The sequence below is a fragment of the Silene latifolia genome, chromosome 6, assembly GCF_048544455.1.
Source record: "Silene latifolia isolate original U9 population chromosome 6, ASM4854445v1, whole genome shotgun sequence".
NCBI classification, from domain to species: Eukaryota; Viridiplantae; Streptophyta; class Magnoliopsida; order Caryophyllales; family Caryophyllaceae; genus Silene; species Silene latifolia.
Window position 1 is genome coordinate 90090579 of NC_133531.1, and position 12243 is coordinate 90102821.

The 12243-nt window shown below is 35.4% G+C and overlaps 1 non-coding gene across 1 annotated transcript; it reads right to left on the minus strand.

Annotated features, from left to right (window-relative positions):
• Positions 1-11761: 11761 nt before the first annotated feature.
• Positions 11762-11869, minus strand: LOC141589339 (small nucleolar RNA R71). Its single transcript, XR_012520282.1, has one exon. It is a non-coding gene; the product is annotated as a small nucleolar RNA R71 (small nucleolar RNA).
• Between the last annotated feature and the right edge of the window lie 374 nt (positions 11870-12243).

A 12243-nucleotide genomic window follows, 5' to 3' on the forward strand; every position in this document is an offset into this window, starting at 1 on the left:
AAATTAATAAAACATAATCTATGACTTAAGAAAAACGTCTAATGTTGCATTTTATTATATTTTTCAGATCTAAAATTGAAAAGTTAATGAATATAATTTTTCTTCATGTTTTATGATTATTTTAGTTAAAATCGATAAAACCGCAACATTGTTTTTCCGGGATAATTTCGAAATTTTTAACCTAAGATTATGAACATTATGAGTGTCATGGTATTTTTTCCAGAATGTTCATGAATTTAAATTTTGAATTTTGAATTTATTTGAAGTTTTGTGATTTATTTGAAGTTTAATAGCTTATTTTTGTAATTTTGGACTATTAATGAACAATTTTGTATTTTTAAGTTAATTATGGTCAATTTATTAGTGAAGACTAAATTTTGAGTCCTAAGTGGTTAGGGTAATTAACTAGTGCATAAATATGAATTTATGAAATTTTGTGATTATAAAATGTTGAAATCACGCAAATCCGTAAAAACCGAGTAATATACGATATTGGCTATTTAAAGGCGATTTAGCATAAAATGAAGCATGTTCATACATATTATAATGCTGCATTTTTCTTTATGATTGTCATAATTTTAATTTATGTAATTTTGAATTATGTAATTTTTACTTAGTATGGCCTTAGATTTTAATTGGTATTACCCGAAATGTATGGAAATATCGATTCGGATGTAATTTTATTGTGATCTCGTATCACCGTTTTGTAATTTAATAGATTTATTTTATTTTAGTTACAAATGTATAATAGTAAATTATGTAATTTATTATGTAATTTTATTCATTCCGGAGTTCCCAAAGACGGATTTCTTCAAGAATGGCGATACATAAAGACGGTGTTACCTCGAGATACGTGTCACAACCGAAGTTCAAGGGACCAATGGAGTTGGTTTCCGAAATGTAATAGTTAAATAGTTTTTCTATTTTAGGAAAGGCCATACTAGGATTTATTTATTTTTATGCTTGCATTTTATTTTATGTCACATGCATCGCTAAATCGCCATAACTAAACATGCATTGTTATTTTATCGAGTTCATCGACCGTGTCAATTAGAATTATCGTAGTTCACCGCTTTGGTTCACTTAAAACGTGATAGATAATAAATTGACATGACCTCTCGCTAAAACAATTAATTGAGACATAGCCTTACCAAATAGTAGAAACCATGAAAACCTATTTCGCGAGGGAGTGCGCTCGGCTACCCCGGGGTACAAACCTTGTTACGTAGGGGAAGTGGGTGATGAATGTTAATCCACCGAATTCATGTTGATAAGGGATGTATCGGCTACCCCGTGCCCAAGTTGATGTGGGTTTGGATAATGGACACATTTATTCGAAATTTGGATTGTACTCAACAAAAGTTATTGATAAGGGTTGCATCGGCTACCCCGTGCCCTTGTTGATGTGTTTTGGGCTATAGATAAACATTAGAGTAATTTTATCGACCAAGAGTTCTAAAAGTAGAATCGATTAAAAGGTTAATCCACCGAGTTATATTGATGAAGGTTGCATCGGCTACCCCGTGCCTAAGTTAATATGAATTTGGATCTTGGAATCATTTATCATAGTTGGGTAGAGGTCACTATGTAAATGCTATACTTGTTTACAAGTATTAATATAACGATGAATGTTTTGTTTTCCACTATTCCGTTATTATATTGTTCTATTTCTTTACCACAATTCATATACGATATCATTTCGTTTTTGATTCAAATCTCCATTAAAACATCGTAACTAAAGACAAAATTTGAATTTTTCTTCTAAAAACCTCGTTTTATCCATTGGAAGGATCTCTTGTAGAGAGTATAGATAAAAGTTATTCATTATCAAACAGGTTTTTGATTCTTGACTAACACATCTACTTACCATGGATTGTTTATATATATACTTAATTGACTTAAGTACCTTGAAGCGATAAATTGTTTTGGTAATTAGTTTTGTCAGAATTCGTAATTGACCAAAATAACGCAACCACTTCAATGAAAGTTTTAAGACTGAAACGAACAAATGAAGAGTAATCTTCATGAATTCAATTTTGCTTCTCAAAGCAAAGGATCATTGAAATGAGTGGGAGCATTCTCTTAAACCGTTAAGATGAGAACGAGGTTCAAGAAGTAAAGATTATAATGGAATTGATACAAGGTTATGTTAAAGGTAAAGTTGTTGAGAATGACGATACTAAACCTATCAATCCCGACCGATATAGTTTCCATTGTCTTAAATGTTGGACACGAGAAAGGAAACTACCCCAATTTATTGAAGAATCAACAAGTTAGTTGTGGGACATCTAATGGGACCTTCTTCTTTAAAATGTTTATTTGATTAAACATAAAATTTTGCTAGTACTACTTCGTCAATATTAGAAACCAATGGTGGTTTTCATCATTGTACTTGATACATAGGATGCTTAGAATATGACGACTAGCAACAATAATGTCGAGAGATAGAGTAATTGTGTACTCAATCTAGTTTTTGGATTTAAAGTGGTACTTAATTGAGACTATTAAGTGCATAAACTCTAAATAAGAATATAAAATTGTTAAGAGACAAAAGAGGTTTTTCACTTTTGTGACCCTATTCACCACGATTTGATGAATGACTAGCCCATTATCAAGGTGATTATATTCTAAACCAAACTAGAATGACATATCATGTAGATGATGTAAGATTCAAATTGGTAACCCAAGATTAAACCTTAAAAGATGGAATAATGAACGCAAAGAGTTATCGAGTACTCTTGAAACCATTAGATTGTTAATGGTATATGCGTATCTTGTATTCAAAGCAAGATGTCTCGTGCCTTTTGATTGAAAAGGAGATCGAGGTTATAAATCATTGATCCAAAATAGGTTGATCATTTTCTTTTACCAACGATTTAAGTTGATGCTAATATGTTCACTTAATAAGGTAAATAGAGAAATCTTTGAAGAAGTTTAAAGAGTTCAAGGAATCACGATTTAGTCGTGATGGGATTATCAAAGTGAAGACTTTGATATAAGCCAAAGGAAATGTGATATAGTATCACAAATTAATCTCTCTTAACACGCATTATGGAATAATGTGTGGTTGGATAAGAATTCAAACGCTATTCGATAAGGTTTGGACTTCGATCAAGTTACTTTGAGTTACTTGATCCTTTTGGGGATTTTATCATTTTGTCTAGATTATTTTTCCACTAAATCGAATCATATGAGATATGAAATGGTAAGGATACCATGTTTGTAAGTTTTCACAAGAAACAAGCGCTCATTTTTCCCTTTCAATTATCACGAGTACGACGGGTTTGCGGCTCATGAAGCTGTCTTTCTAAAATACAAGTTTATTTCTAGAAGACAGAGTGAGAGAAATTATTCAAAGAGCCACAAAGATGTTATGTCGCAAGAAACTGGTCTTTCTTGGCTACATGAGATGTTTTGTGTAAGACGTTGTTTCTTTAAAACCTAGGAGGTTAAATTCGTCATTTGTTAAAAATGATGAATTCATGTTACTTTTAAAAAGGTAAAGAGATTATAACTTACAAAAGAAATTGTTTGATTCAAGTTGATTACTTCTGGAAAGTAATGAACATATGACTTACATAAGAGTGTTTAAGTCACAACTCAATACAAGGCTTAGAGCCATGAGAATCCGAAATAAAAGGCTTGATTAGTGACAAAGGGTTTTTGCACTAATAAAGAGATATTTCAATGCAAGATTGGTTGCAAAGGGTTTTGCACTAATTGAAATGCTTAAGTCTATTTGGATCTTCTTAGGGATTGTGTTTCATTATGAGGTTATGAAATACATAGCGAGTGAATCTAAAACCCACTTCTTCAATAGAAGGAATGTATTCAATACATGTCTTGAGTTTTGAAGATTCTTGCAATCCTAAGATAATGTGAAACTTAAGAGAGGGTCTTAAGTAGGACATCAATGAGTCAGAATCAACATTTTGATCATGTGATAAAACATTTCTCGATAAGTCGAGAAGTTGTGTTTATACATGGAGTTTAGTGGGAGTTACGGAAATTTTAATTAGTCCGATATGTGGATGACATATTGATCATTGAGAATGATTTAAGACTTTTGGAGTATTATAATACATCTGGAATATCCGGATTTATGAAGATAAATCCACATGATATTAGCGTCAGTAAGAAGTCTTATGTTGATAAGATTCATGACTAGTTCAATTAAATTGAACGTACTTGATTGATTCCATTTGCTTCCGCTGCCGGATCAATTAAATGAGTAATGATGTATAACACTTCATATACTTTGAGTATGATGAATTATTTTCAAAATCGAATTTAAGTAATCTTTGCCAAGTAAGCCATAAAGATTACCCTTAAGTGCATGCAGAAGCATTAAAGAAGTAAAGCAAAGTGTTTATGATGCAATTTTGTGTAAGGGTGTTACACAAGTGACAATTGACAATTGAGGTTGCGCATGGTTTCCGACAAAACCATAATCAAAACACATAAGGATGGTTAAGATACCATTGTGGCTATGTTAATTAAGAAGTAGATTTTCTAGAATCGTTCTAGGCAATAAAGAACAATGAGAGATATTTATAACGGAAATTGAGTACACTTGCAATCATGAGATGTGCAAGATGGATGAGTCCCGCACACTGTGAAAACAGTGGGAGCTATTCTTAGGCTAAGAGGGCCTATGTCTTGATTGGATCTCGACACGTACTCAGAAAGTTTTGTGATGCAAATGTATACATTACAAAGGAAAACGAATATGTAGTAAGGTTGAGTAAGGTACAAGAAGTTGATAAAACCTACTAACCAAAGTCTTCTCATAGGCTAAACATGATGAGTCATGTCATTTCAATTGAATTGAAATGAACAACTACACACAAGATCAAATCAGATTATAGAACATGAAATAGTAATCAGGCATTGACTATTCATGTGTGATAATCGCATTTGTCGTTCGAGTTTTATTTTAAAACTCTTTTATTATACTTTGTTACATCCAAACGGGTTGTAGAGACAATTGAACCCCGTTAAAGTGAACACGGATTAGCATAGTATTCGCCCATAGTCACTTGTATGAGGTGACGTCTCGAAGTGACTAGAGTGTGATGCGATTGATGGCAAGTTCAAATGCCATAGAGTCATGTGAGATGACTAGTCGATCACATAGGCAGACTGTTAGGAACGTTTTGTCGGGCCAAATGACCGCTTATAGAGTTCTGGCAAATTTATATAGCCTGGTCGTGGCGAGAGCTGCTATAGTATTCAAATGAGTCGATTCTTTTGACTAAAGACTATTCACCTAAGATGGCTCAGTTTCAGATTAACTTTGATTTGTGTTACTACGACCTTCGTAAATGGGGTCAAATGGGCATATTTTGGGTTATGATGGCTGTGGCTAGTCGAAGGGAATGAGTGCGATAGGAATTGTCCATCCCCTTGTCAGGGTTAAAACAATATCTCAGGGCCACTCGAGGAGTAATGAACTGGAAATGCGTGGCCACGCTCGGAAGGTATCCAGAGTGGATAAATCCGGTCAATCAGTTATTCTCCAGATCGAGGAAACCACTCTCGATATGATCACTTGCAAGTACGACCTGAAAGACACCTTGCATTGAGTGGGAGATAGTAATAGGACAAGAGAATTGGTAACGCACACTTGTCGAGGACAAGTGGGAGATTGTTGGGAAATGTGTCCTCAACAATAGTGCGATTACATGATTTAAATATCATTATTAAATCTCATTTTAAAGAATACAATTGGGAAGTAATATTGTTATCACAACGGTCAACATATATCGGTAATGATTGGCTGACTAGAGTTTGACATTACTGTCGTGTGACGGTGGTGATCAGTTGACCCCCTAGGTCATACCTAAAGGGCAATACTCTTAATTGATTATTTAATTAATCATATAATGTTACGAGTTAATTAAATTACTTGAAAATTGACGGACGATTTTGGAAGTAAAATTTACGTATCATATTGAAATGCGATCAAATGAGATACGGTCTGAGTAATCGAATTGTTTCATTACTCGGATGAAATTATTGTTTAAAGAAACAATCGAAATTGAATGAATTATTATAAATACAATCTGTTGTGATTTATAAATGGTAAAATATTTTGGCACAAGTAATTATGAAATTACTAAGTCGATTTTTGTATGTGACGTATTTTTTAATACGTTGATTTTTAATATGTTAAAAATACATAACAAAATTTATGTCACATATGACATGTGAGATATTGACAATTGACAAAAATAATATGGAATCCATATTACCAAGTGGGCCGAAAATTAGAGGGTTTATGAGCTAATTATATGTTGATTGTAATTAGTGGAAGGCATGATGATTACACTAGTCACTAGCCATGCAAGCCTATTGTTCATTGTGAAGAACAATTTTTCCATGCATTGGCTCTCCTAAAGCCCTCCTCTTACACGGTTTTTGGGAAGACAAAACCTATGATGGTTTTCTCATATTTTTACCTAATAATATACAAAATGTTTTGCATATTCATTCATTCACTTGCTCATCCAAAAATTAGTGTTCTAAGAGAGAATAAAAATCCTCCTCTTCTTCTCTCTAAAACCGAAATAATTAAGTGTTATATAAAGATTTTGGTTCAATTTTCTACTAGATTAATATTATACTAGTTCTTGTAATATTAATTAAATTAAGAGAAAGCCTTGGGTATAAAGCTTAGGGAGAGATCCTATACTTGGATCTTTGTTCTTCCATAAGGGAAAGCTCAAGAACAAGAGAGAAAGGTGATCTCTCTTGTGCCCATTAAACCGAAAACATCAATGTAAGGATATGATTTCTCCTCTATTTTAATATTGTTTGCATGCATAAAATCCGTATTTAATTTTATGACAAATTAATTTCGACATATATGAGTATGTTAGTATGTATATGAATCTACATTTCCTTCAATTGTACCTATAATTTATCTAGCCCATTTAATGAAATAATGGCCCTTGCATCTGTAATTTATCCCATTCAATAAAGTATTGACCCCCCCGTTGTTTTTCGTTATTTATTTTCGCATTATACAATATTCTTTTAAGATTACTTTTTTTCAAACATTTGCATATCCTGGCCTACGGCCTACGGGTTACTTATTTTAGAATTCTAACAATTTGTGTTCTAACTAATATAATACACACTTGTCAAGCCAATCATTTTCAACTAAGTACTGTGTCATAATTCGTTTGTATATCAGACTTGTGATCCATTATTAGAAGGGTTTAATGATACTTACTACCTTTGTACTATAGTGTTTTTTTTTTGCAAAGGAATTATCATTTCAACTCAAAAGATAGAAATTACAATACATTTTGCAAGACTAACCACTAGCTAGTAAGCAACTAGCAAAACCTTACAAGCAAACAAGGGAAAACCCCAAACAATAACCCAATTCTAAGAGCAAAGACTATCTACTATTCGTTTATAGTCAGGATGAGAATGCCACAAGAACATCCTGACAGAAACAAAGAACTTAACTTTCTGAACTAGCCCCCTACAATGCTGTTTTGTCCCTTGAAAAATGCGCCTATTTCTTTCAGCCCATAGTTGATGAACAACAGAAACCAGAGAGACCATAAACCACACATGCCTCCAATGCTTCACTCCATAAGAGCTCCTATAAAGCAGCTCCTCCATAAGAGCCTTCCCCTGCCTAAGAATGCCCATCCAATGCAACAAAGCTTGCCAAAAAACTCCAGATAAAGGACAGTGGAAGAACAGATGGTCACAAGTCTCGAAATTGGTTTCACAAAGCACACATATCTTAACATAGCAAATGCCCCTTCTTTGCAGATTATCAATTGTAGCAAGTTGATTCTGCACAGCCAAGGAACAAATGATCTTATGACTAGGAGCAATTATGGAATGGGTAAGAGAATTGGTCCAAGGGCCAGCAGCAGGAGCATTCTTCAGAAAAGATAGGCATTATGTAAAGACAGCTTGCCTGCAGAAGACCAGCTATGAAACAAAGTGTGAGCATTAAAAATGCTACCATCTCTACTGATTAATGTATCTCTAGCAGTAAGAATAGCCTTAAAACTATAAGGGAAGTAAGGCTTGGATTGAATGTGCCAAATATCAGAATCCTTGAAAATATAATGTTGTATCCAGTGAGCCCAAATGCCTGAGTGATTCTGAGCAAGCAAATAGACCCATCTGCTCAGGAGGGAAATATTCCAGATTTCAAGATCTTTAATATTAAATCCCCCAGCAGAGATAGGTGAAGAGATGTCCTTCCAACTTTTAAAGACATGCCTATGCTCACGACTAGGAATACCCCAGAAAAAATCCTTGCAGAGTTTGGAAATCTTCTTAGTAATATGCCTAGGAAGAAAGACACTAGAGCACCAGAAAGTTGTCAAGCCAAAGACAACAGAATTAAGGAGCTGGACTTTCCCAACATAAGAAAGGAGATGAGCAGACCAGTGGGTAACAGCTCTTTGAACAGCAATAACCCGGGGATCAAACATTGCAGAAGAAAGCCTAGCAGTGTTAAGAGGCAAACCAAGGTACCTGAAAGGGAAAGAACCCTTAGAAAACCCAGTAGTGGTAAGAATCATATCCTGCAAAGAAGGAGGGACCCCACCAAAATACACATTAGTTTTTTCAGGGTTAGCAAATAGTCCAGAGACTTGAGCAAAATCATGTAAAGCATCAGAAACAGCTGCAACAGAAGGCAAATCTCCACGGCTGAAGATCATAAGATCATCAGCAAAAATTAGGTGGGTGAGGTTCAGAGCATGACATTTTGGATGGTGAGAAACATGAGGTTGTTGACAAAGTTTTCTGAGGTATTTGGAGAGAACTTCCATACCCAAAACAAAGAGATAAGGGGACAATGGATCCCCTTGTCTTAATCCACTCTGCCCAGAAAAATACCCAGTAACATCACCATTAATCTTGAGAGAATAGCCAGGGCTACTAATGCATTCCATCACCCAATCAGTAAAAAGTTGAGGGAAGCCCATCAAGTTCATAAAACAAGCCAGAAAATCCCAATTCAAGGAGTCAAAAGCTTTCCTAATGTCAACTTTGACCAGACATCTAGGAGAAATATTTTTCCTATCATAGCCTTGAACCAAAGCCTGAGACAACATAGTATTCTCAAAAATATTTCTACCAGACAAAATGCAGCTTGTTCTGGACCAATGATAAGAGGCAGCACTTTCTTGAGCCTATTAGCAAGGATTTTACTGATAATTTTGTAAAAAACAGTACAACAGGAGATGGGTCTAAAATCCATGACAGAAGAAGGGACCTGTGATGTGACCATTATTTGAGCATATTTAGCCCCCGAATTAGCCTTGTTCCCATGCTTTTTAGTGCATATTTGGGTCATTTATTGTCTTTAGTCCTTTGTTTTGCATATTCTTTGAGGTTTTGATCCCTTGGTAGGAAAGGAGTGCAAACCTTGCATTTTCATGGCAAAATGGAGCTAAATTGATTGAATTCAATGACCAAGCATCAAAGAGAAGACAAGACTAGAAGGCCTTTGTACATACTATAGTAGATGGGCAATGATGAGAAAAGATCCTTGCATCCCCGACAAAATCCTCAAGGATTGTATGAAGAAAAAGGAAGAAAAGAAGAAAGGAAGAAGCTGATCAAGAATCCGAGCGTCTTCCTCAGAAGGACGCCCGTCCAAGACAAGCAATCCGAGCGTCTTCCTCAGAAGGACGCTCGTCCAAAACAACCACAATCCGCCCGTCCACTCAACAAATCCGCTCGTCCAAAAGCCAGACAATCCGCTCGTCCCGTGCCCTGGACGCTCGGATTGTGTTACAGCTATTCCGTCTTCTACTTGTTCTATGAAGGATGCGCATACCTCGGGAAAGACTAGCAAAAAGGAGACTCGCATATTTTTCTGAGAGGAGCGATTACTCAAGGACTTAATCGTCATTTAAGCCCTTAGTAGACCCTAATTTGTGTACCTAATCCCCACTATAAATACCCCATTAGTCTAATTAGATTATCATGTTCTTCTCATCAATCTTTAGTGTAGTTTATATCATTCTAATCTCTCTTTAATCTTGTAATTAACTTTTAATCAAGTCTTAATACAAATCTCATTTCCTTAATCTCTCTTTTGTTCATCTTTCATTTTGGGTAATTGAAGATTATTTGGGTTATTATTGGGAGATTGACAACCTTCCAATCAATCATCAAGTACTTCTATTATTCTTTGCTTTATTATTGGAATCATTAGTAGGTATAATTCTCTTAATCCCTTTTTAATTATTGTTAATCATCTTCATTTATTCATCATGTTTTACTTTGTTGGTATGATTGACAACCTTGCTAGCATGTTCAACATGATAATGAGTGAGTAGTTTCCTTAACTAGGGTTAATGGGTAATTAGGGGAAACCAACATGGGGGATGATTCATGCTTAATTTAATATGTTTTCATAGTTTATTTGCTTGCTTGTTGTGATCTCAACTTATGCACATGTTATGTTTGATGAAATGCGAGCCTATGAATCCTTGCATTTTTTACCCATCACCTATCTTTTCAATGAGACTTGTAAGACATAAAAAAACTCGAGTCTCATTAGACCATCCATATAGTTGAGTAGGGAAGATTAAGTCGACTTGTAGGTGTTGTACAATCTAATCGATTCGGCTCCGGGACCCAAACTTTCCTAGGATTGTAAGATATAAACCAACTCGATCCATCACAACAATAATTGCTTGCTTATAATTTGAGAATATGTTTGTATGATCAATTCCCATGAATCCCCTATGACCCCATGACACCCTAGTGCCTTTTATCAATTGTTTACATCCCTTTTTAATCATCTTGCTTGTTTACTTTCATTGCTATTTAGTTTAGTGATCTTCTATTCCAACCCCAAATTGTGACACCCCTAGACACCGCTAGTTGCAATTGAAAATCTCACTTCAATACCCGTCCCTTGGGATCCGACCTTTACTTACCTCTTTACTAATAGTAGAGTTGTTTGTGGAGTTATAAATATTGTTTTGGTCTAGGTGCTCCTAACGACAAGTACCGAAAACTAAACCTCCAGTGAGGCACGACCAAAAATGGCGCCGTTGCCGGGGACGGTGTTAACTTGATTTAGATTTTCTTAGATTGTTATTAGTTGTGTCTTTCTTTGCCTTGGGGAAGTAAAACTCCTCAAGGTTTGTTCTAATTATTTTCAAGTTGTTTGATATTTTGCATGTCTAGAAGATCACAACGTAACTTGTTACCCTTTGATCACGAAATTGAAAGGACTTTGACAAACCATAGAAGACTTGCTAGAGGAACTTTGAGAGTTATTGGTGAGGTTGTAGATATTCAACCTAACGTTATTGAGTTCGTCAACCCTTTTGCAAGAGAAGGTGAGGAGAACCCAACACAAAATCCAAAACAAAATCAACCCACAATGCCTAAATTTTCATCACATTCCGTACCAACCGAGGATAACCTACCCAATGGTACTCCCACACCACAACACTTAACCGGAAATTTCATTGCCAAATCCGCATTTATCCAATTAGTCGAAAGAAGCCAATTTGGGGGGATGCCTAGTGAAGACCCTCGCTCTCACATGGAGACTGTTTGTGACTATTGTGATGCGATTTCACAAACCGGCGTAACTCAAGACCAAATTCGATGGGTCTTATTTCCTTTTTCTCTAATTGGCACCGCAAAACAATGGTTGAAAGGCCTTGATAAGGCTACTCTCGGAATTGACTCTTGGAAGAAATTGGCTCTAGCTTTCTACAAAAAGTTCTACCCACCGGAAAAGACTAACATGCTAAGAGCTCAAATTACGGGCTTTAAGCAAAGAGATGAAGAATCTTTGTATGAAGTTTGGGAGCGATTCAAAGGAATTTGTCGCTCATGTCCTCATCATGGACATAGCGAATGGTTCTTGGTACAACAATTTTGGAATGGTATTTATGAAGACTCAAGAAACATTCTCAACATGGGATCAAATGGTATGTTCACCGAAGTTGACGACAATCAAACTTGGAACAAGATTGAGGAAATGGCGGTCCATAATTCACAATATAGTAGACCTCGCAAGGCTACTAGAGGAGGAAAGCATGAAGTGGACTCTATTACTCAATTGGGTGCTCAACTTAGTGCTCACATTGATACCATCAATTTGAAGTTTGAAAAAGCTATGGCTAGACTTGAAGAAGCCTCAAAATCACCAAAGCATCATGTTAATGCCATGACGACATCTTCATCAATCCCAAGTGGGATATGTGAGAATTGTGGAACTTTGGG